This window comes from Hyperolius riggenbachi, chromosome 6, assembly GCF_040937935.1.
Source record: "Hyperolius riggenbachi isolate aHypRig1 chromosome 6, aHypRig1.pri, whole genome shotgun sequence".
Lineage (NCBI taxonomy): Eukaryota > Metazoa > Chordata > Amphibia > Anura > Hyperoliidae > Hyperolius > Hyperolius riggenbachi.
This window is the reverse complement of record NC_090651.1, coordinates 256,185,966-256,210,765: the sequence shown is the minus strand read 5'-3', so window position 1 is coordinate 256,210,765 and position 24,800 is coordinate 256,185,966. Positions and strand designations below refer to the sequence as shown.

Genomic DNA, 24,800 nt, shown 5'->3' with positions numbered 1-24,800 from the left:
AGTTGCCCCCAGTACAGCTGCCCCAGTATAGCTGCCCCCAGTGTAGCTGCCCCCAGTGTAGCTAGTATAGCTGCCCCCCAGTATAGCTGCCCCCAGTATAGCTAGTATAGTTGCCCCCAGTACAGCTGCCCCCAGTATAGCTGCCCCCAGTGTAGCTGCCCTCAGTATAGCTAGTATAGCTGCCCCCAGGTATAGCTAGTATAGCTGCCCCCAGTATAGCTAGTTTAGTTGCCCCCAGTATAGCTAGTTTAGTTGCCCCCAGTATAGCTGCCCCCAGTATAGCTAGTATAGCTGCCCCCAGTATAGCTGCCCCACGTATAGCTAGTATAGCTGCCCCCCAGTATAGCTAGTATAGCTGCCCCCCAGTATAGCTAGTATAGCTGCCCCCCACCCAGTATAGCTGCCCCCAGTGTAGCTAGTATAGCTGCCCCCAGTGTAGCTAGTATAGCTGCCCCCAGTGTAGCTAGTATAGCTGCCCCCAGTGTAGCTAGTTTAGTTGCCCCCAGTATAGCTGCCCCCAGTATAGCTGCCCCCAGTATAGCTAGTATAGCTGCCCCCCAGTATAGCTGCCCCCAGTATAGCTAGTTTAGTTGCCCCCAGTATAGCTAGTATATTTGCCCCCAGTGTAGCTAGTATATTTGCCCCCAGTATAGCTGCCCCCAGTATAGCTAGTATAGCTGCCCCCAGTATAGCTAGTTTAGTTGCCCCCAGTATAGCTAGTTTAGTTGCCCCCAGTATAGCTAGTTTAGTTGCCCCCAGTATAGCTAGTATAGCTGCCCCCAGTATCGCTAGTATAGCTGCCCCCAGTATCGCTAGTATAGCTGCCCCCAGTATAGCTGGCCCCAGTATAGCTGCCCCCAGTATAGCTAGTATAGCTGCCCCCAGTGTAGCTAGTATAGCTGCCCCCAGTATAGCTAGTATAGCTGCCCCCAGTATAGCTAGTTTAGTTGCCCCCAGTATAGCTGCCCCCAGTGGAGCTAGTATAGTTGCCCCCAGTATAGCTAGTATATTTGCCCCCAGTGTAGCTTATATATTTTCCCCCAGTATAGCTGCCCCCAGTATAGCTAGTATAGCTGCCCCCAGTATAGCTAGTTTAGTTGCCCCCAGTATAGCTAGTTTAGTTGCCCCCAGTATAGCTAGTTTAGTTGCCCCCAGTATAGCTAGTATAGCTGCCCCCAGTATCGCTAGTATAGCTGCCCCCAGTATCGCTAGTATAGCTGCCCCCAGTATAGCTGGCCCCAGTATAGCTGCCCCCAGTGTAGCTAGTATAGCTGCCCCCAGTGTAGCTAGTATAGCTGCCCCCAGTATAGCTAGTATAGCTGCCCCCAGTATAGCTAGTTTAGTTGCCCCCAGTATAGCTGCCCCCAGTATAGCTAGAATAGCTGCCCCCCAGTATAGCTGCCCCCAGTATAGCTAGTATAGCTGCCCCCAGTATAGATAGTTTAGTTGCCCCCAGTATAGCTAGTTTAGTTGCCCCCAGTATAGCTGGCCCCAGTACAGCTGCCCCCAGTATAGCTAGTATAGCTGCCCCCAGTATAGCTAGTATAGTTGCCCCCAGTATAGCTAGTTTAGTTGCCCCCAGTACAGCTGCCCCCAGTATAGCTGCCCCCAGTGTAGCTGCCCCCAGTGTAGCTAGTATAGCTGCCCCCCAGTATAGCTGCCCCCAGTATAGCTAGTATAGTTGCCCCCAGTACAGCTGCCCCCAGTATAGCTAGTATAGCTGCCCCCAGTGTAGCTGCCCCCAGTATAGCTAGTATAGCTGCCCCTCAGTATAGCTAGTATAGCTGCCCCCAGGTATAGCTAGTATAGCTGCCCCCAGTATAGCTAGTTTAGTTGCCCCCAGTATAGCTAGTTTAGTTGCCCCCAGTATAGCTGCCCCCAGTATAGCTAGTATAGCTGCCCCCAGTATAGCTGCCCCCCGTATAGCTAGTATAGCTGCCCCCCAGTATAGCTAGTATAGCTGCCCCCCAGTATAGCTAGTATAGCTGCCCCCCACCCAGTATAGCTGCCCCCAGTGTAGCTAGTATAGCTGCCCCCAGTGTAGCTAGTATAGCTGCCCCCAGTGTAGCTAGTATAGCTGCCCCCAGTGTAGCTAGTTTAGTTGCCCCCAGTATAGCTGCCCCCAGTATAGCTTCCCCCCAGTATAGCTGCCCCCAGTATAGCTAGTTTAGTTGCCCCCAGTATAGCTGCCCCCAGTACAGCTGCCCCCAGTATAGCTAGTATAGCTGCCCCCCAGTATAGCTGCCCCCAGTATAGCTAGTATAGTTGCCCCCAGTATAGCTAGTTTAGTTGCCCCCAGTACAGCTGCCCCCAGTATAGCTAGTATAGCTGCCCCCAGTGTAGCTGCCCCCAGTATAGCTAGTATAGCTGCCCCCCAGTGTAGCTGCCCCCAGTATAGCTAGTTTAGGTGCCCCCAGTATAGCTAATTTAGTTGCCCCCAGAATAGCTAGTACAATTGCCCCCAGTGTGAGGAAAGCCTGGAAGGAGGGGTGGCGGGGAGGGGGGCCGGACCCCCCACCTCCCTCACCTGGGTCCCCTCCTTCTGGCGCTTCCCTCTCCTAATTAACAGCAGCGGGCAGGAGCGGCGAAGAAGACTCACTCACCTGCTCCTGGCGATGGCGGCGGCGCATAGCGTCATCCTCACGCGACGCTGGTCTCCGACCTCTCTGTCGCTCACTGTGCTTCCGCCAATCAGGAAGCACAGTGAGCGGTGGAGAAGGCGGAGACCAGCGTCACGTGACGATGACGCTATTTGCCATCGCCTGGAACGCAGGAAGGTGAGTCTCTTGCCCGCTGCTGCCCGCTGCGACTAATTAGGAGGGGGAAGCGCCAGAAGGAGGGGACCCAGGTGAGGGAGGTGGGGGGTCCGGCCCCCCTCCCCGCCGCTTTCCCCGCCACCCCTCCTTTCCGTGCTGCTTCCCCTCCTGTCTTGCACAGGCCTCTGTGGGAGGCCTTGATGACACCCCCTGGGGCGCCCGACACCCAGTGTGGGGCGCCCCCTGCCGCCCTATGGTAGGGACGCTACTGCGCTAATCACTGGCATTTTGTGTTTGCCAGTGTTAATGGGACCTTAAAGGACAACTATTGAGAAAAATATTTACTTCCTTTCAAGCAATACCAGTTGCCTGTCAGTCCTGTTGATCTATTTGGCTGCAGTAGTGACTGAATCACTCCAGAGACAAGCATGCAGGTAAACTTTTTAGTTCTGACAATAATGTTAGAAACACCTGATCTGCATGTGCTTGTTCAGAGTCTATGGCTAATAGTATAAGGCCCAGTTTGCAGAACGGATCGTATACTGTACAAACGGAACGTATGTGAACAGAGCCAATGTAAACCTACAGAACCGTTCACATGCTTCTGTTTGAACGGATCCGGTCCATCCGTTCAGCTGAACGTACCGCAACTTTCTTGCAGCAGCAAATTTTCTGGACCGCTGAGCCCAGCGGACCGGAAACGGAAGCTGTAGCCCTGCATTGGGAGCAATGCGAGAACTGAATGTTTCTGCACACTAGTGAAATGGACCATTGTAAGGGCCAAAATCCTCGGGGGGGGGTTAAAGGAGGAAGCGTAATAGTCACATGACGTGGGACGCAAGGGAAGAGAAGGAAGCCTGTGTAAGAAACCCTCCCTCACCCGCCCGCTCAGCAGACTGGAGTGGCAACGGAGTGAAAATGGATCCGATTTACCGGGAATCAGATCCGTTTGCCTTTGGATCCGTTGAAGTGGAGAAGGATCCACTTTACCGGATCCGTTTGGCTTTAAAATACCAATGTGAACCAGGCCTAAAATAAATAAATAAAGGAAATAAATATGGCAGCCTTCATATCCCTCTTGCTTCTGTTGTCCTTTAAAGGGGAACTGAAGAGAGAGGTATATGAAGGCTGCCATGTTTATTTCCTTTTAAGCAATACCAGTTGCCTGGCAGCCCTGCTGATCCTCTGCTTCTAATACTATTAGCCATTAGAGATGGGAAGTTCGGATCTTTTCAATGATTCAGATGATTCGAATCGGATCAATGAAAAGATCCGGATCTTTGATCCGAATCTCGGATCATTTTACTAGGGAAGCATTCGGGGGGTGAAATGACTAGCAGGACAGGACTTTTCCTGTAGTGGACAGACAGACAAGGGGAGGGGGGGGTGGACGGACAGAGAAGGGGAGGGGGGTGGACATATAGAGAAGGGGGGGGGGTGGACATATAGAGAAGGGGGGATGGTGGACAGAGACGGGCAGGGAGTGAACAGAAGGGAGGAGGTGAACGAAGAGGGGTGAGCAGAGAGCAGAAATGTTTTTTTGCAACAATACCCAATTGCAGTCATATGCTTTACATATATTTCACCTATATGTTCATCTGTATACTCTGAATGCAAACGTCTCACAGTGAAAGAAAGCATTCCCCTTTTCTCACCTCGAACACATCATAAATTTAGGGAGAAGATAAGTGCAGCTGTTTAGAGCAGAGTGCAGGAGGATCATATTGCACAGCAATCACAGTGCCTGTCCTGTCATTCATTCAGCCCAGCACTCTATCTGCAGAGTTACTGAGCTGTGCTTCTCAGCCAAAAGTTTCCCATTTGTTCACAACTACGACAGACAGCCTATAATCAGCAGCACATTGCAGCCAGTAGTGTGCTCCACACATATCTGGCAGTGGCACCCATGTCCCCTCTCCCAACTACTTGTCCCTGCAAGGCTGGCTCCCCTCCAACTGAGCGATCCATCTCCGCTCTGCTTCCAGGACCCTGGGGCCCGCTGAGAGAGGGGGGCGTGCTGCTCTTGGCCCCACCCCTTTTGATCCGAATCTGTTCATTTTGATGATCCAGATGATTTGACTCACAAAAGAGATTCGGATCAAAGATCCGAATCGTTCATGATCTGGACAACACTATTAGCCATAGCTCCTGAACAAGCATGCAGCAGATCAGGTGTTTCAGACTTTAAAGTCAGATCTGACAAGACTAGCTGCATGCTTGTTTCTGGTGTTATTCAGATACTACTGCAGATAAATAGACCAGCAGGGCTGCCAGGCAACTGGTATTGATTACAAGGAAATAAATATGGCAGCCTCCGTATACCTCTTACTTCAGTTCCCCTTTAAGGGAACTTGAAGTGAGGAAACGTACTTCAGGCCTGATGCATAGCTAAGTAGAGGGAAGGCTTTGAATACATGGATGTTAGCGTATGCCAGAGACTTTTGTAAGTCTTTAGCTGACATTCTAGGATTCTTCTTCACCTCATTGAGCATTCTGCGCTGTGCTCTTGCAGTCATCTTTACAGGACGGTCAGTGTTCTCCCCAGAAATTTTTTCCAGCCGGGTGGCATGAAAAAGTAGCCGGGTGGGGCACAACCGGGGGAATGCAGGGAGTACATTTGAAATTGGCGCCGGTAGACTTGGGCGCAGGATACAGCGGTATATGGCTGATCCTGCTTCTTGCACAAGTCCGGGCCGTTTTAATTACTATTCCCCCTCCAGGCCGACATGGATAGTGGGGTAATGAAATAATTCGGCTATTGTGTTTTTTTTTAAGCAACTTTGGCTCCGTCTTCTGATGGAGCCGACGTTACTCACTGAGCGCCGCTATAGACTGATTGCCATTATAGTCTATGGCGGCGCTGGCTGCGCCCAAATCTAGCAGCGCTGAAAAGCACTGCTCCGAATGCAGGGCTGACACAACTCTACTCACAGCATAGGAGGAGGAAACAAGCTGATGTTAGCTGGGTGCTCACCAAAATTAGATGGGTGGAGAATGTGGCCAAAAGATCCTGGGGAGAACACTGAGCCTGCATATGGCTCTCATTTCAGGTGTGCTTTAAGAAATACACAATCTGTCTTAAATGGACTCCGCTGAAAATAGTAAAAAGATTTTGGGGAGGAAGCCCCAGGTATGTATAAAGCCCCATCTACACAATACGATTCTTTGTACAATTAGATTACGTTTCTATTTATGATCCAATTAAATCCGACATGTCCGATCAGGATTCGATTTGCCATTGTTTTGCAATGGCAAAGCGAATTGAATCGAATCCCGATCGGACATGTCGGATTTAATCGGATCGTAAATAGAATCGTAATCGAATCGCACAAAGAATCTTATAGTGTAGATTGGGCTTAAATCTTTTTACTATTTTCAGCTCTGGTACACTTTAAAGTGAGCAGTGCTTTTTGTTATATTTGCAGCTACAGAAATCCGTCTGACAGTGCAGGTGAAACAGACATCATATAGTTTGTCCAGAGCTATACAGCTATATGTATTGGGCATCGTTAATGGTACCGATCGAACACAATTATTCAGTCAATGGTTTTAGGGTTGATTGCTGATAAAGTTTTCCTTGTTGTTTGTGGACCCCATCGATTGTTTCCCGCTGAATTCATTTATTCGATCAGGAATCGTGTCGCATGTCCATGTTCTACAGATTACTCTGAGAAGCTACAAATTCACACAGATAAGAACTGTGTTTTTTGTGTGTGTGAAAATGCAAAGTGCAGCATGGTCTGAAAGGACATGCTGGCCCTTGTGATTTCACAGGTTTATTATTGTATCCTTGGGGTTAAAAAGGGTGGGGGAGGGGGAGAATAAACGTCAGGACAGATTTTTTTTTTTCGTGTGTGCAAACTGTCTGAGGTCACAGCTGAGCTGCCAGCTACATGCATTTTGCCTGTATCTGTTCTGATCAGGTTTGTTGTCTTCAGTGCTGCGGTCAGTGAGCTCTAGTGATGGGAATTCCGGCTCTTTTTAGAGAATCGGCTCTTCTGAATCGGCTCCCATTAAAGAGCCGGCTCTTACGGCTCTGAATCGGCTCTTCATTAAATGTCACTAGACACCACTCAGAATCGGCGTAAAACCCCACCCCCCTCTCCATGACTGCTTATCTGACTGGGGCAATCCCTCCTGCTACTGCTCTGCTCCCTCCATACATCCGCCCCATACACTCCTACAAGCTGTAAGAGGACGACTACATCTCCCAGCATGCCTCAGCGCCCTTTATCACAGAGCAAAGCAGAGCTGTGTGGGGCGACTGAGGCATCGGCTCTTTTAAAACTGAGAACCGGCTCTTGTCGTTCAGAGCAAAGAGCTCTTAGAGCCGGCTCGTTCGCGAACGACCCATCACTAGTGAGCTCCGTTCTCCAGGCGGCCAAAACATCCCCTCTCTATGCAACTAGTCCGCAGCTGCCCCGTACGTCTTGTGACAGCCGGGGGAGGAGGTGAGTGATTGCCTGAACTCCCCACTCCTCTCTAGTCTTCTAAACACAAGTACCGTGTATTTCACAAAGACGAGCAAGTAATTACAGATACACATTCAGAGGGGAGGGAGGGAGAGAGGCAACTGACCTAATGACGCAGCTGTGAGGAGGAAAGGAGGCTCCGAATTACAAAGCCAAACGGCCATAGCCTGCCCTGCCTTTATAGCTACACAGACACCAGAGTCCCTTCTCTGTGACTGACTACTTGTATCGTTCCTGTTAGAGCACGCTGCAGTCAGATGGTCCCGCCTACCGCCGAGCTGAGCCAATACCTGTACGAGCCTGCTGAAAAGCAGGAGATCTCGTACACAGAGGAGAGAGCCCAGCGTGTGACGCAGCCGGGCGGGGGGCTTACCTCACCCGGGCGGCGCGCCTACCTAATTGATCCTGGGGAGAACACTGACGGTCATTCCTAGTAGCAGCAATGCTGAACTTTCTCCATTTATAGACAATTTGTCTTACCATGGTCTGATGAACGGCAAGGCTTTTGGAGATACTTTTATAACCCTAAGTTTTATGCAAGTCAACAATTCTTAATCGTAGGTCTTCTGAGAGCTCTTTTGTGCAAGGCATCATTCACACCAGGCAATGCTTCTTGAGAAAAGCAGGCCCAAAACTGGTGTTTGTTTTTTATAGGGCAGGGCAGCTGTAACCAATGCCTCCAATCTTATCTCATTGATTGGACTCCAGCTGGCTGACACCTCACTCCAATTAGCTCTTGGAGATGTCATTAGTCTAGGGCACATGTGTCAAAACTCCAGGCCTGGAGGGCCAGATCCATGCCAGTGTTTAGGATGGACTGAGAAAGAGAGGAATGTGTTCTACCTGATGGACCACACCTTTCCTGATTCAGACCCATCAATTCATTTGAGCTGTATCAAAGATGTATGAGGATCTTGGCCCTCATAGGACCGGTGTGACATACCTGGTCTAGGGGTTCACATATTTTTTCCACCTGCACTGTGAATGTTTGCATGATGTGTTCAATAAAAACATGGAAACATTTAACTATTAGTGTGGTATTATTTTAAGCAATCACAAAAGTAAAAAAGTATGTCTGGCGCTCCTAAAGACAGTCCGCACCGCTCATATGATCAATGTTGGTAATGGAGCCGTTCTCCAGATAGGACAAAGCAGGCAAAGGTTATCTAAAAAAGATAAATAGAGTGCTCCATAGTGTAAAACCAAAGATAGTTTAATATGCGCAGATAAAATTCTACTTACAAGGTAGAAGATAAAATATCACATGTAGACAGCCTGGTGTCACATATCTCCCTCCACTGGTGTGGGCACCTCCAGGCTGTGGCCAGCAGTCCGTTCTTGGGGAGAGTCCTCTCACTGGTGGGGAGCCTATTATTTTAAGCAGACTGTGATTGTCTGTTGTGACTTAGATGAAGATCAGATCGCATTTTATGACCAGTTTGTGCAGAAATCCATATAATTCCAAAAGGTTCACACATTTTTTTTTGCTACTGTTCATCACCCACCCCATGTACCTGTATCTTCTCCCTTGCCTTTAGTCATGTTAGTTTAGATGATGTTGCCATTTTATATTTACCATCTTTGTCTGCTATCTGTCCACCTGAGTCTATTCCCTCTGACTTACTTCAAGCCCTCCCACTCCACCCTGGCCCTTGCAATGACGCAACTCTTCACCTCTCTCCACTGGTATTTTCCGCTTATGTTTCAAATGTGCACCAGGGCCTGAATTCACTGGTGCGTGAGTGAAACTTATCAGTCTATAACATTGATGCCATGCTGAAAAGCAGACAGAAGCACAGTAGTATATTCAGCCATTAAAAAAAGCCTCCCTCAAGCCCTGTACCTTGTACTCACTTGTGTGTCATCTTCCATATGTTTCCAAATGATAACATACAGAGAGATGCAGTGGCACAACATCAATCCATGTATGTATGAATGGATGCGAGACCAGCAGTGTCTGGTGTACACCATACATAACACAAAGTCAACGAGGTCCGCACACTGTTTTTGCAAATTAACAGATCCTAGTTGATTTCATCATCTGCACAGTTCTGACAATTGTTTGGGTCCCCCATTTCTCAGCGTATGGAGATGCAGTGAATCTGCATGAGGGAATAAAGTATTATTTGTTCGTTTGCAGAAATGTGTAGACCCCCTTGACTTTCTCTGATGGGTGAACAAAAGTCTACCTTGCTACTTGACTTTTTTTGTCTGTCTTTTGACCCAAACATTGAACTGTGATGATTCTCCATCTTCAGAGACAAGTCACAAGGCAACATCTCTCTGCTTTTGGCTGTGTTGATCACCATCTTCTTTTGTCATTATTGGTGACCCAATCCTCTCTTAATTAGTGATGGTCATAGAGACTTGCATATCTATCACATGACCAATTTGATCACATGCTTTTCAATAAGTTCTCCTAAACATAACCATCACTGCTCTTAATTTGCGTCTTATTTGTCTACTCTCTTGTTCAAAATGCTTTTAGTTGCTATATTTTTTGATAGCTTGTTCATTTCATGTCCCAATAAACAATACTTTTGATTCATTTATTTGTATTTTAATATATACATTAGGACTGATTGAGTTATAAAGTAAAAAAAAAAAGTTTTTTTTCTTTCCCATTCCAACAAATCATTCCACACTATTTAATTTACATTTCCCTTGGAGCCAGAAGCTCCCACAAGATACATTACCACCCTCCACCTGCACTAGGTGTCATGAATCAAGGTCTGTAATAGATGAAGCGAAAAATACACATTATAAGAAACATTTCAGATGAATTATCTCATTCATGCCTCTAGGTGCTATACAACCCATCCTGTGTATCCATCCATCTGTGTATTTTTGAAGCAGCAGCTTCTGTCAATCCTCACCTCTGTTTAAAGGTGCGCACACACGCACTACTGTAATGAACGACGGGTCCGTCTGACCCTCCCGCTGGGCGGGCGGTCTGCTGACAGTAGTGCGTGTGTTCAGTCTGTCAGGCAGACTGATAAGGCTGTTTCTGAACGATCCCCTTTGCCTTAAAGGGGTTCTTTCGCGAAAAAAGTAGGCAGTTAAAAAATGTGACAGATGACAGGTTTTGGGCCAGTCCATCTTTTTAAGGGGGATTCTCAGGGCTTTCTTTGTTTTCAACAGCATTTCCTGAACAGCAGTTTAACTGCCAAAATAGCAAGATACCAGCCGGCCTCCCTAATCACTTGCACACTATTATGTCAGTTAGATTTTGCAACTGTTGTTCAGGAAATGCTGTTGAAAACAAAGAAAGCCCTGAGAATCCCCCTTAAAAAGATGGACTGGCCCAAAACCTGTCAACTGTCACATTTTTTAACTGCCTACTTTTTTCGCGAAAGAACCCCTTTAAAGGGTGCACATGATCAACCACCATCAATCTCCCCTTTGATATGTCATGGCTGCTTTAACATATACCTGACCACTGGAGCATTAGGCCTGGAGACAACAAGAGCGCTTTCAGTAGCATTTTATGCCTTCCAGGAATCGCCGGCCATTTCTAAAGACTATCGCCACTGATAACCTATGCCCATGATCCCAGATGAGCGATTGTGATATACTGAAATCACAAACGTAATTTCATTATGGTCCAAGTAATTTGCCTTCTTACAACAGAAGGTATTTGCAATAATTCAGTTTTAAGCAAGCAACTGTGGTTTCCCATGATACATCACTCCTGAATATGTAAATTATTTATTTTAGCCCTTGAAGCCAGGCTTACATCCAGAACTACTGGTGTATAGCAAGCCTATAGCTTATAATTACAGAGCGATTCCAGTCCACCATGGGTTTTGGTGAGAACTAGATTGTGAGCTCCTCTCAGGATCAGCTAACTCCATGACTGTATACAATTAAAAACACTTTCAGCACTATATGAATACATAATAATAAAAAGGCATGAGGCTTTGCATCTGGGTAACATGGCTGCATCCTGTATTATTTACTTGTATATTAAATGTTTAACATTACTAAAAGTAAACGTTAGGGGAAAGAAATTACCCAAAGCAGTGTACTTTCCACCTAGACCTAGAGGGACGATCTCTTGTTTTTGGTTAGCGGCAGACAGATGAGTGACAGATCTCAGGGGAAGTGGCAATCAAGCATACAAGAAAACATGGTTATATAGGGTTCATTTAGCATGTGTACAGGTTCACTGTTAAACAGAGAGAAATACCTGTGTTATGGTGTCATTATACTTATTGTGTTTCCTGGAAATTTGTTGTTACAGAAGAAGAAGAAGATGAAATACATTCTGACTTCAACTAGACTGGCGGTGGATTGTGAGAACGGAAAACAAATAGCTTCAAGAATGACAAGGTATTCTTGGATATATCTGACTAAATATTTGTCTTCCTCCTTGAACTGTATTGCATGGTGGAAGCATGAGACAGATCCCTCCAAGTGAGGGAAAAATTAATTCATTAGGGTCATTCTTTTGTACAGGGCAGATATTGTTATACTGTGCCATAGCTTGTGTCAGTCATCTCTCAACGCAGAGAAAATAATTGTCTGCCAGACTGTAGCCTTCATCACCTCTAGCTTGTCTTCACCCACTTCAGATCCTGAGTGCCTTTCATCAGCAGGAAAATGAAACCTCATGCAGAATATTTGTTTTATTGTCTTTTATGGGGAGCTAAATGTCGTCATGTAAGGAACCTATTCATAGATTTTTTGCAGATGATTTACCAATTAGGCTGGCTTTGAAGCTGCATTTCCCAAACTGTGGGATCCATGACATTGGTGGGTGTACACACCTACTTGAATCATTTAAGGACCAGACTGTATGACTTTGTGGCACAGTTTGGTCCTCTAGTAGTTGATGGTCAGTGCAGAATGTGAACCCTAAACCGGAGGAAAATGTTTTAATTTACTAGTTTTTAGGTTGTAGCATCATGGCTGCATGCTTGCCCACATAGAGAGCATAGTGGCCATCATACTGAGGTTTACATTAAAAAAAGGAAAGAGCATTTGGTAATCACATGGTTCAGGGATGTCCAACTGGCGGCCCACGGGCTGGATGTGACCCTTGGGACGCACTCCCTTGTTCTGACTATTTTTTGAGTCAGTCCCCCTCCTCTGGCAGGCCCAACTCTTGTTTGCACTTGGGTCAGCCAGGAAATTGATGCTTTGTCACCTCCAGATAAAAAAGTGCTAGATATACTCCCTGACCATGTTGGACAGCACTGGCATGGATAATGGATGTACGGCTCAGAGCTGCAGGATCAGTTTGCACAGCTTTTTTTTTTTTTTTTTTACAGTATCCAGCTACAATTGAAGTCATAAGTTTACAGACAGGGTGATTTACCATTTTTTGGACTAGAAGATGCTCCTGACCATAAGACACACCTAGGTTTAGAGGACAAAAACCAGGGGAAAGAATATATACTAAACCTGGTGCATCCATGGTGATGCAGCATCTTGTGGAGTATGTCCCTTTTGTACCTCATGCCCCCTTGTACCTCTTGTGTCCGCCTCTGACCTTGTGTCCTTCTCTATGCTCCTTTGTGTCCCCCTTTATGTCCCTTTGTGTCCTCCGTTTGTCTGCCTGTGCCCTCCTCTGCATGAACACAGTGCAGGGAGTCCCTTACATTGCGGCGGGTTGGAGGTTCGTATTGGCAGCCCTTTACAAGTCAGGAACTTCCTGCATTTGGACTATAAGATGCAGTAAACCCCCCCCCCCACCACCACCACCACCACTTTTGGGGGAGAAAAAGTGAGTCTTAAAGTCCAAAAAATACAGCATTTTGAAGTCACTCTATAATCCTCCACATAATTTTGACATATTGTTTAAGATTTATTCTTTGTGCAGGGAAAACTTATTTTTTTTCAACAATGTTCACAGGCAGATAATTTTACTTTTTATTGAAGATATCACAATTCCAATGGGGCACACATTTACATACACTTTTGTAAATGTGCATTACACACTCAGTAGACTGACTTACATAGGAGGGACACATCCCTTCTCACTGCTAGCAGAACAATACTAAGGAGCATTTTTTTAAGTTTCATTAAAAAGTCCAATGGGGTCTACTGTCTGAATTCCTAGGGTATCCGCTGTATTAAATGTTTATTTGGTGAAAAGTTATTTTACAGTTTCCTTGCAAAGGTGTCATCCAGCTGCAATATTAGATGTTATTCATTTGCAGTATTTTATTATGCAGACATTGTGCGCAACACATGTCAGCAGTGGCGTTACTAAAATCTACAGGGCCCCCAGCAAATATCTGTCAATCTGACCCCCTCCTCTGGGGCTAAGGGGACCCGCTCCTGTCAGCAAAAAAAATCTTAGGATTATTAAGAGTTAAATGCAGAGCGTTGGCAGAAGAGTCTTATACGTTACCTGCTTCCAGTGGTGGGACAGGTCTACTCTGCACCCTCGTAGTGTAGCTGTGCACTGTGCAGCCAATTACTATGCAGTTCTCATCATGTGACAGAAATTGTGAGCAGCTCGGTGATTGGCTACCAGGCGCGCAGCTATGCAGAAGAGGAATGAGGACCTTTCCCACCACCAGAAGCAGGTAATGTATAATGCTCCACTGCCGCCTCTCTGTATTTAACGCTTCATTTACAGACAGAAGTGGTTATACAACAAGAGAGATGGCGCTCTGGCATTTAAAAATCCATGCGTCCACCGTATGTGCAGCGGAGGAGTGACAGGGTCCAGCCTAAGCCTGTCAGCCTGGCCAACAATGCGGGGGAGAGCCCGTGCCAAAATTACTCATACTTTTTAACCTACATGGAGATTGTAAGTGCAATTGTTTTTTATTATTAAAACGATTTTAGCAGTATTACGCTATGTGGAGCATTTTTTATTGAGGTGCATATGAAGCTACATCTGGATTGCAAAGGGCATTGTGATCGAGAGGTGGGGGGCGACCTGGGAACAGTCCCAAGGTGCATATAGACCATTGGTTGGTCTGCTACAGCGGTGAGTGGCACACAAAGGGTGTTGGTGGTGGCCCACTCACAAGCAATACAAACAGGATATGCAGCAGATCTTGTCTCTAATATAGGAGAAGATAAATCCCAAGTTTCAGATGCTTATGGACATTTTATATTTTTAGGAGCTGTGTACATGGACTTTTGACCATATTGTGATTGTGTGTTTTTAAATGCCAGAGTGCCATCTCTCTTGTAGTATATCTGTTTAATGTGAAGAGAGGGCGAACTGGCTAACCTCTTAACCTTCAGCTGTGAGTGACCTCTTGAGATACAGACAAAAGTGGGACCCCCAAGACCCCTGCCACACACACACGACGGTGGGGGACGTGGGCGCTATTGTTACACCCCTCAGGGTACATTGAACCATTCAAAATTCCATTGGGTGTTGTGAGTTCTGTACTAATTTTTATTCTCCGCCTTGCTGAAATCTTGTGCAATAGAAAAATCGCTTACCATACATGTTTATAACATGAGCTAATTAGCTTGTGTTGTGTAGTGGGCCGCAAGCCACCAGCCATTCTTTGTGTGTGCTGCACATCTCTGCCCTGGCTCCATAGCACTGCATCCTCAGCAGAACTAAATCGCATTAAAGAGCATGAAATCATTCTTGATCTTCCCTTTTCATGCTTTGAATTGAAAGAAGACCTTCCCACGCAGGTGAGTGTTTTGTAAATTCTGTCAGTATTATATGTTTAGCAAACAGAAGAGAGACACTTTTGACTAACAGTCAACAAGTCAGAGTTAATCACCATAAACAGTTTTGTGTAAGTATTCCAAGAAACCTTACACCGTGTTAACTGCACAGTTACAAGCAGTGTTATGAGAACTTGTAGTGATGTAGAGGGTTTTTTTTTTTTATTTTAGTTTTTTTTATTGTATTGGTCGGTTGCTTGTTTTGCATGTTAGAAAATGCAGTGATGTCTCGTAAAAGTGTAACATTGAGGATAGATGGTAGCACACCACCTTGGTCAGTTCATAAACAATATATTGTCTAGCATACACAACTATAGAATACCCGAGCAGCTCGTGGTGACCCAAACCTACTATGAAAGTATAGGGGACTAAAAGAGATCGAAAAGCCCTCTTACTAAAAAGCCAATGCTCAGTGTAGTTCACCTTCTTAAAAAATAAATTATTTGTGATAATTCAGCTTTAAGTGAGCGACTGTGGACTCCCACAATACATTAGTACTGAATATGCAAATTATCTATTTATGCACCTGAAGCCAGGACTACATGATGGATCATGTGTTTTTCTGTCTGTCTGTGTGAACAAATGGCATTTAGGCCACAATCTCCCTAACAGTTGTAGGGAATGCTTAGGAAATCCATGTACAGTATAGTAGTTTCCAGGCACTTGCAAGGGGATGTGTCACTGGCTAACTACTCTCGACCACCTACAGTACTTCCACAAACCACTGTGAAAAAAACACTTCTATTTGCTGCAACCTAAAACATAAAAGCAACTGGGTGGTTACATTACCACTTCCCAGATATTGCTTGTCAAGGTTTTCCGAACGCAATCAAGAAAGCTTAGAGCTTGCCTGTGTTCACTTTCTAGGTTTTTATTTAATTGCAAGAGTAATAAACACGTACTCTTACCTATAAGTCAGTAGAACATTATTCAACCGCAGCTCTCCTAAAAACTAAATAGAAAGCAAAACACTTTTATCTGTCTGCATAAAGACTCCGGATAACAACATAGTGCTTAAAATGTCAATCAATTAATTCTTAATGCTGTGCCCTGGGAGGTAGATGAACAACAATTTTTACTTCACACTATCATGGCTGCTGTTTACACTTCACATTACAATTACAGCTCTTAAAGGAGTTATCAGCCAAATTAGGTAAAATGAGCTTTACTCACCTGGGGCTCTTTCCAGCCCCTTGCAGCCGACTGTCCCATGCCGACCGCTCTGCTCCCCGCCGCTGTCCCGGTCTCCGTTCTCGTTCTTCAGGCTGACCACGGGGTTGGCCTTACTGCGGCTGCGCGAAGCGCCGCTATCAATCACGGCCACGTAGGCCGCGGCGAATTGCGCAAGCGCAGTAGTGGATTGAATCAGAATCGCTAGATGTGTGGCTACCTTAAGATACTCACCTATGGAGGGGCAAGGCATACACCTAACGATTTTCCCGCCGATATACGGCCGATTCGATCACAGTGATCGAATCGGCTGTAATCGCCGCGCACACCGCTGACAGAACGATGGATTTCCGTCCGAAATCGATCTTTCCCGTCGATCCGTCCGTGCGGAAGTTTTTCTCGATCGCCGGCGGGTCGGGAGTGCGTCGATAGCGGCGTTCGAATGCTCGCCGACCGACGCAATACAGGGGGTATACAATACCTGTTCCGGCCGGCGCGAGTCCCCTGGTCTCTGCTGTCTTTTCTATGGTCTGGTCTGGTCTCCGGCATGCTTCACTTCTTCCTGCCCAGCAGGAAGTTTGAACAGTAGAGGGCGCTCTACTGTTTAAACTTCCTGCCGGGCAGGAAGATGTGAAGCATGCCGGAGACCAGAGCGGAGAAGAAGACAGCAGAGACCAGGGGACTCGCGTCAGCGGAGCAGGTAATGTATGCGGGGGGGGGGGGGGGGGGGTGGTATAGCGGCGGTAGCACCACAGATTGCGAACGGTTTCAGGATGCAATCGGTTCACATTCTGTTTGCAGTGAAGGTGGCCATACGATCCCTCTCTGATCAGATTCGATCAGAGAGGGATCTATCTGTTGCTCGAATCTGATGGCAAATCGACCAGTGTATGGCCACCTTAAGACTGATGCATATTGCTGAAAAATGCATAGATGCACATATGTGTGCTCAGGCCTTCGTTATAAGGGCTGGGTGAACAATGGATAAGGGCCGCACGGTGGCGTAGTGGATAGCACTCTCCCCTTGCAGCGCTGGGTCCCTGGTTTGTATCCCAGCCAGGGCACTATCTGCATGGAGTTTGTATGTTCTCCCCGTGTCTATGTTGGTTTCCTCCAGGCACTCTGATGTCCTCACACATCTCCAAAACATACAGATAAGTTAATTGGCTTCCCCCCAAATTGGCCTAGACTGATACATAAACTACACAATACATATGTAGACATATGACTATGGTAGGGATTAGATTGTGAGTCCCTCTGAGAGGCAATTAAAGAAAACCTGCAACGAAAAAACCTTGCATAGCGGGGTACTCACCTCAGGTGGGGGAAGCCTCCAGATCCAATTGAGGCTTCCCCCTAACTCCTTGGTCCCACGTCGGCGGCGATAAAGCTCCCCGAACAGCGGGGATGTAAATATTTACCTTCCCGGCTCCAGCGCAGGCGCAGTATCGGCTCTCCACTCGGAGATCGGCGGAAATAGCTAATTGCTGTCGGGCCACTCTGCTGCGCAGGCGCAAGTCTCCTGTGCCATGCGGAGAGCCGCTACGGCGCCCACGCTGGAGCCAGAAAAGGTAAATAAATCAGCGCTTATCAGCACTTTTCTGGCTTGTCGAGGGAGGATTCCAGGGATATTTTCGGGGGAGCAAGCGATGGACTGTCTGCAGCTACAGGGGAGGGAGAAGCCTCATTGGGACCCTGATGCTTCCTCCTTCCCGAGGAGAGTACCCCCAGGGGAACTTTTTTTGTTTCAGATTCTCTTTAAGTGACAAGACAATATATACTCTGTACAGCACTGTGGAAGATGTCGGCAATGTCCGACAATAGGGGAGCCGTGCAGGAGAGAAGTGGTCTGCAAACACAGCGGGACCATGGATTAGGTGAGACATTATACATAGGGGAGCAGGAGACACAGGGGGGAGCTACAGACACATAGGGGACAGAAGGGACACACTGAGGACAGAAGGGACACATGGGGTCACAGGAGGACACAATAATTGGGGGAGAACATCTACAAGGCATTCTTGGAACATGAATGCACCAGGTTTAGTATATTTTTTTTCCCCTGGTGCTCTAGGTGCGTCTTCTATTCCAGAGCGCCTTATACTCTGAAAAATACAGTAAATGCTAAATAATAATAATAGTCGGGTGAGAAAGCACATGAGGAAAGCTTTTGTGCATCAGGGCCCTTATCTGTTTAGCAACTCATCTATGTAAAACCAGAGAGTGCTGAAGCAATGCCTAGCTATTTTGTAAACATGAATGTGATACAAATAAATCATTTAACCTGCCAATGCAAATGTCCCTGTGAAGGTATCCGGGACTGCCGCACTGGGATGAGCAAGCGGAGTAGGTGACTTTATCCCACATAATCCTGGAATGATGCACACGCAAGCCAGTGTGAGTTATTCTGAGCAGAGGATGGATTCTAGACAGGTCTGGTAAGGGAGGAACCACAGGGCAATGAGGAAGGAGGTCAGCTGGTGGCTGTTACACAAGCAGAGACCTGCACAGTTCTGGGAAAGTCTTATGCTGAGATCAGGCCCTGGGGGTTCTGTGACGTCACTGTGTGGCTCTGTTATTTCAGTCACAGGAAGATATCCTGTTAGGGCTGTCAGACAGGGTGTGCCAAGCCGACTGCAGCGCAGGGCACCAGTCAATCTAGGGAAGTGACACAGCTGCAGCTTCTGGTGTGAAGCGTGCATTATGACAGCTACAGGCAGCGGCCTGTCCTGTGGAAACCTGACACTGGCTGTATGTCACCAGATTAATTACAAGGAAATAGGAAAGGAGACACCGTGACACATAACCTCTGACACACCATAATAAGAAGGCTGTGGAAATGTCAAATGAAATGCAGCAATTCACCTGACACACCTCCGAGCCCTTCTTTTATCAATACTTCTTGTATTACACTGCAGAAAGCTGTCAGCATGAAAGCCAAAAACACTGTTGATGTGTTCATTCTTGTTCTTTATAGAGAGAGGAAGAGAGGCTGACTGCTTCAGCATGAAACAAAGGTAGACAGACAGCTGAACTACCTGTTTGTCACCCAGTCCAGCCGCTGATCTCCTGGCGGATGAGCTCTATCCACTAGCTGTGGAATGCAACCATATGGCAGCATTTGTAACTACTTGTGTGTCAGAGGTTGACAGGGTGCAGTTACTGTGCAGTAGAAAACCACCTCATGTAACATCTAGCGGGCAGCTGCCTCTCACTCAGATGTCCAGGCAGGGAATGGGTGCCCCTACAAAGCCTGTGCTGAATACTTACAGCTACCTACAAGGGCCTGGCAGATCCTCAGGAGCATTTGACAGGCAATGAAAGCGCCACTATCAACCTCCCGTGTGAATCCATGTTCATAAAGTCCATCAAGTTTTTAAAAAGACCCTCAGGTCTCTTTCATACGAGATGCTGAAGACGGTGATCTCGCCACAAGCCTGGTGCTTTCATGCACTGGTCAGCACTTGCTAGCAGTGAAGATTTGTCAGATCTAAAAGCAGCTGATGCGACCCCAGTGGCGTACCTAAAGAGCTGTGGGCCCCGGTGCAAGTTTTACATGGGCCCCCCCAAGCACTCTATACATAACAATTGATACGGCGCACCAAAACCTGCCAAGGACAACCCCAGTGTCAGAGGTGCAAGAAGGGGTTGGGGAACAGTGTGTTAAGGATTACTACTATTTAAAGCATCTATAGAAGTGATTATTACCAGCACAGGACCAATAGAGAGCTAATACTGTGATAGAGGGCTGACCCTTTGGGGCCCCTCTGGCCCAAGGGCCCCGATGCGGTCGCTACCTCTGCACCCCCTATTGCTACGCCCCTGTGCGACACCCCTTTCAGATGCCATGGCCGGTTTAAGCAGCACAGGGGCCCTGGGGCAAAGGTAATCTGGGGGCCCCTACCCTAAGGCAAAGTCGCCCCCCCCCCCCCGGTAACTAGGCAGCCAGCCCAGTGGCCCCCTCAGAAAATATAGGTAGTGCTGCGTGGTGTCACCACATAGGTAGCCTGGTGCCTCCAGTATAGGTAGCATGGTGTCTTCAGAATAGGCAGATTGCTGTCCTCAGAATAGGCAGATTGCTGCCCCCAGTATAGGTAGATTGCTGCCCCCAGTATAGGTAGATTGCTGCCCCCAGTATAAGTTGATTGCTGCCCCCAGTATAGGTAGATTGCTGCCCCCAGTATAGGTAGAGTGGTGCCCTTAGTATAGGTACATTGCTGCCCCCTGTATAGGTACATTGTTGCCTCCAATATAGGTAGATTGCTGCCCCTAGTGTAGGTAGATTGCTGCCCTCAGTGTAGGTAGATTGCTGCCCTCAGTGTAGGTAGATTGCTGCCCCCAGTGTAGGTAGATTGCTGCCCCCAGTGTAGGTAGATTGCTGCCCCCAGTGTAGGTACAGTGGTGCCCTTAGTATAGGTACATTTCTGCCTCCAGTATAGGTACATTGCTGCCTCCAGTATAGGTAGATTGCTGCCCCCAGTATAGGTACATTGTTGCCCCCAGTATAGGTACATTTTTTCCCCTAGTATAGGTACATTGCTGCCCCCCCTCAGTATAGGTACATTGTTGCCCCCTGTATAGATACATTGTTGCCCCCTGTATAGGTACATTGTTGCCCCCAGCATAGGTAGATTGCTGCCCCCAGTATAGGTAGATTGCTGCCCCCAGTATAGGTACATTGCTGTCCTTACCTCACCAAGACCACGACAGCCTCTCTCCTCTTGTACAGTGCCACAGATGATTGCACTATATAAGTAAAAAATAATAATGGTGTTATAAATAGAACAGAAACCAGGAACCATGCTGATGCTGTAAGACACAAGAACACAGAAATGCATATGAATACAACAGCGCCCTCTTTGCTCAGGCACCTGCAGACTGCAAATAGAAAACTTATACTATACTAAAATCAAGAAGTTTTGAATCGGGATGATACCATTTATTGGCTAACTTAAAAGAAAAGCAGTAAGCTTTCGGCTATGGAGCCTTCGTCATTCCTGTATACAGGAAACAGTCTGACGAAATCTTCAGGGCTCTTCCACACTAGAGCCCTTTTCCTGCTTTGTAACGCAAAGTCCAAACCAACTTGCGTTAACCAAGGTTAAATGAAAGTCCATAGACTTTCATTTTACCTTTCACACCTGATGCTGCGTTTCGGAGCGTTGCGGTTCAACGCACCCGGAAGCGTTGAACCGACGGAAGCCGGAGTTTTCCTGTCTGGTTCAATTAATAGCTGTCGCCGCTGATAGTGTCGCACCGCAGCATCCCGACAACACGCTGCAGGACATTCAATGCATGCAGGAGAACGGCTTCTGCACACGTTGTCTAAAGTGAAAAAGCCCTAATAGCCGAAAGCTAACTGCTTTTCTTTTAAGTTAGCCAATAAAAGTATACATGAATCAGTCTGACGAAGGCTTCATAGCCAAAAGCTTTCTTCTTTACTTCTAACTTAGACAATAATGGTATCATCCTGATTCAAAACTTCATGCTTTTACTGATGGCTAACGCGGTACAACACTTTATTGCTTACACTACAATCACACAGGGCAGCTTGCAAACAGTACCCATAACAACCAGCAGATGAGGTAGAATTGTATTCAAGTAATAAAGCTCCTTGACGGCCCTTTTTCACTAGCAGTGATCTGCTTCAATAAGCGGATCGTAACCTTTTTGCCGATTGCCGGATCGTGTGATTCTCATCGCGCTCCCTTCCCGACAACTATGGCACAAACAGCGGCCAATGGAAATTGCTGCTTGCGTGATCGCATTTGCAGTTTGCCACAAGCCATGTGGGTGACACAGCAACCATGTGGAAGAAGGTGCTCTGGTCAGATGAGACCAAAATGGAACTTTTTGGCCAAAATGCAAAACGCTATGTGTGGCAGAAAACTAACACTGCACATCACCCTGAACACACCATCCCCACTGTCAATTGTGGTGGCAGCATCATGCTCGGGGGGTGCATCTCTTCAGCAGGGACAGGGAAGCTGGTCAGAGTTGATGGGAAGATGGATGGAGCCAAATACAGGGCAAGCTTGGAAGAAAACCTCTTGGAGACTGCAAAACACTTGAGACTGGGCCGGAGGTTCACCTTCTAGCAGGACAATAACCCTAAACATAAAGCCAGGGCAACAATGGAATGGTTTAAAACAAAACATATCTATGTGTTACAATGGCCCAGTCAAAGTCCAGATCTAAATCCAATCAAGAATCTGTGGCAAGATCTTAAAACTGCTGTTCACAAACGCTGTCCATCTAATCTGACTGAGCTGGAGCTGTTTTGCAAAGAAGAATGGGCAAGGATTTCAGTCTCTAGATGTGCAAAGCTGGTAGAGACATACCCTAAAAGACTGGCAGCTGTAATTTCAGCAAAATGTGGTTTTACAAAGTATTGACTCAGGGGGCCAAATAATTACACACACCCCACTTTGCAGTTATTTATTTGTAAAAAATGTTTGGAATGATGTACGATTTTCGATCCACTTCTCACATGTACACCACTTTGTATTGGTCTTTCACGTGGAATTCCAATAAAGTTGATGCATGTTTGTGGCAGTAATGTGACAAAATGTGGAAAACATCAAGGGGGCCGAATACTTTTGCAAGCCACTGTATGAATTTGCTGTGTTGTCCAGCCACAAGCAAAGCACAATGGCAGCAAAATCCTGCACGCTGCAATTTTTTCTGCATTTTTTTTGTATACCTAACATTCAGTGAAAATTGCAAAATGCAGTCGCAGAAAAATCTGAACAAAATCACAGTATAAAAAATAGCAAAGAAATTGCTATGCGATTGCATTTTGTGATTTGCAGTACAAAAGAGCCCTGAAGGGGAGATCTGTAGCAGAGGCAGGGAAAGAACTGAACCTGTGGGGTCCTACAAGAGGCCAGTGGAGTCCTTGCATTTCATTACATTTCACATAAACCTTTCACAATTGAATGAACGGAACTGCGTGTAATATAGTACATCTGTATCGGACAAAATATTAATTTTTCTTATCCATTTCCATAGTAACACTTTCAGCCCAGCAGCGGGAAACATAAATTAGTTGTGCTTGCTGACAGTATAAAGCTGACAGTGACATTGTTTTAACACCAATCTTCCATTTATTTCCTGGGTAAGGACTTTTGCTCTCTGCTTGTATAAACATACATCTGCATATCAAGCTTGACAGTCTTCCCATCCAATGAGTAATGCTCGTTAACCTTTCTTGGCTGATAGACATGAGACTGGGACATGTCGCTTACACCTACACAATATAGCACGACTGTCACACCCATGACAGTCGTACCTCTCGCCTGTTAATGCCAAGCTATGGAGATGCACAGTTGTCATCAGTTTCCTTGCCAGGCATCAAGAACATACATCTGCTAATAATTCCTGCAGCATTAGGTTTCAGGCAGACAGCCCCCTCTCTCTTTGAGATCCTGAGGTCTGCAGCAAGGGAAACCTGCTCATCGTGTGTGGTTTTCCAATGTTAACATTTACTGAAATATAGGTTCAATAGCTCTCTTAGACTTAAAGGACACCTGAAGTGAGAGGAATATACAGTATAGGCTGCCATATTTATTTCCTTTTAATTTAAACTACCCTGTTGATCCTCTGCCTCTAATACTTTTAGCCATAGACCCTGAACAAGCATGCAGCAGATCAGGTGTTTCTTACATTGTCAGGTCTGACAAGATTAGATGCATGCTTGTTTCTGTTGTAATTCAGACACTACTGCAGCCAAATAGATCAGCGGGTTGCCATGCAACAGGTAGGCTTTTTTTCCACTTGCAAACGCAATTGCAAATTCGCTAGTGCTTGCAAAAGCTTCTTTTTCCACTCGACGCAATTGCGACATTCACCGGTGGGAGTGAAACGCAATCGCGGCACTAATCATGCAGGACTACGGTTGCGCTTGGGGAACAATTGAAATGCGCTAATGGAAAAGTGCATCGCAATTTACATGTAAATCACGGTGCACTAGTAGCGATCTGCAAAACGCCGGCAATCTGCTTCTTCAAACGGATTACGGCTAGTGGAAAAGGGCCTTTGCGGTTTAACTACTTGATGCACGCCGTGCAGTACATTCACGGCCCTGCAAAGTTCACAGGCTGCACTAGGGCCATGGATGCAAGTCTGCAGCGGCGTGCAGCCGACGCTCGCTCCCGTTCGCCCGCGGGCGCAAACCACCGTTACTGCCGCTTAGCGGGGAGGTTAATGAATGGGACTGCAATTCCCATTCATAAATCTAAGTCCCCGATTCAATTAATACCGGCGTCTACGAGTCGCCGGCATTCATTGTATCTTCCTGTTGTTACACTGGCACACAGTACTTCTGATTCACGTGCTTATACAATGGTTTGCAAAAGTATTCGGCCCCCTTGAAGTTTTCCACATTTTGTCATATTACTGCTACAAACCTGAATCAATTTTATTGGAATTCTACGTGTAAGACCAATACTAAGTGGTGGACACGTGAGAAGTAGAACTAAAATCATACGTTATTCCAAACATTTAAAAAAAAAAAAAACTGCAAAGTGGGGTGTGCGTAATTATTCAGCCCCCTGAGTCAATACTTTGTAGAACCACCTTTGGCTGCAATTACAGCTGCCAGTCTTTTAGGGTATGTCTCTACCAGCTTTGCACATCTGGAGACGGAAATCCTTGCCCATTCTTCTTTGCAAAACAGCTCCAGCTCAGTCAGATTAGATGGACAGCGTTTGTGAACAGCAGTTTTCAGATCATGCCACAGATTCTCAAT

General features: G+C 46.5%; 1 protein-coding gene across 2 annotated transcripts in view; it reads left to right on the top strand.

Annotated features, from left to right (window-relative positions):
* The window catches only part of PERM1 (PPARGC1 and ESRR induced regulator, muscle 1), a 619,718-nt gene that overhangs the window by 1,892 nt on the left and 593,026 nt on the right, over nucleotides 1–24,800 (top strand). For both annotated transcript variants that reach the window (XM_068240727.1, XM_068240725.1), the window contains exon 2: nucleotides 11,472–11,560. The gene's annotated coding sequence lies outside the window, so the exon portion shown is untranslated. The remainder of the gene's footprint in view (nucleotides 1–11,471; nucleotides 11,561–24,800) is intronic.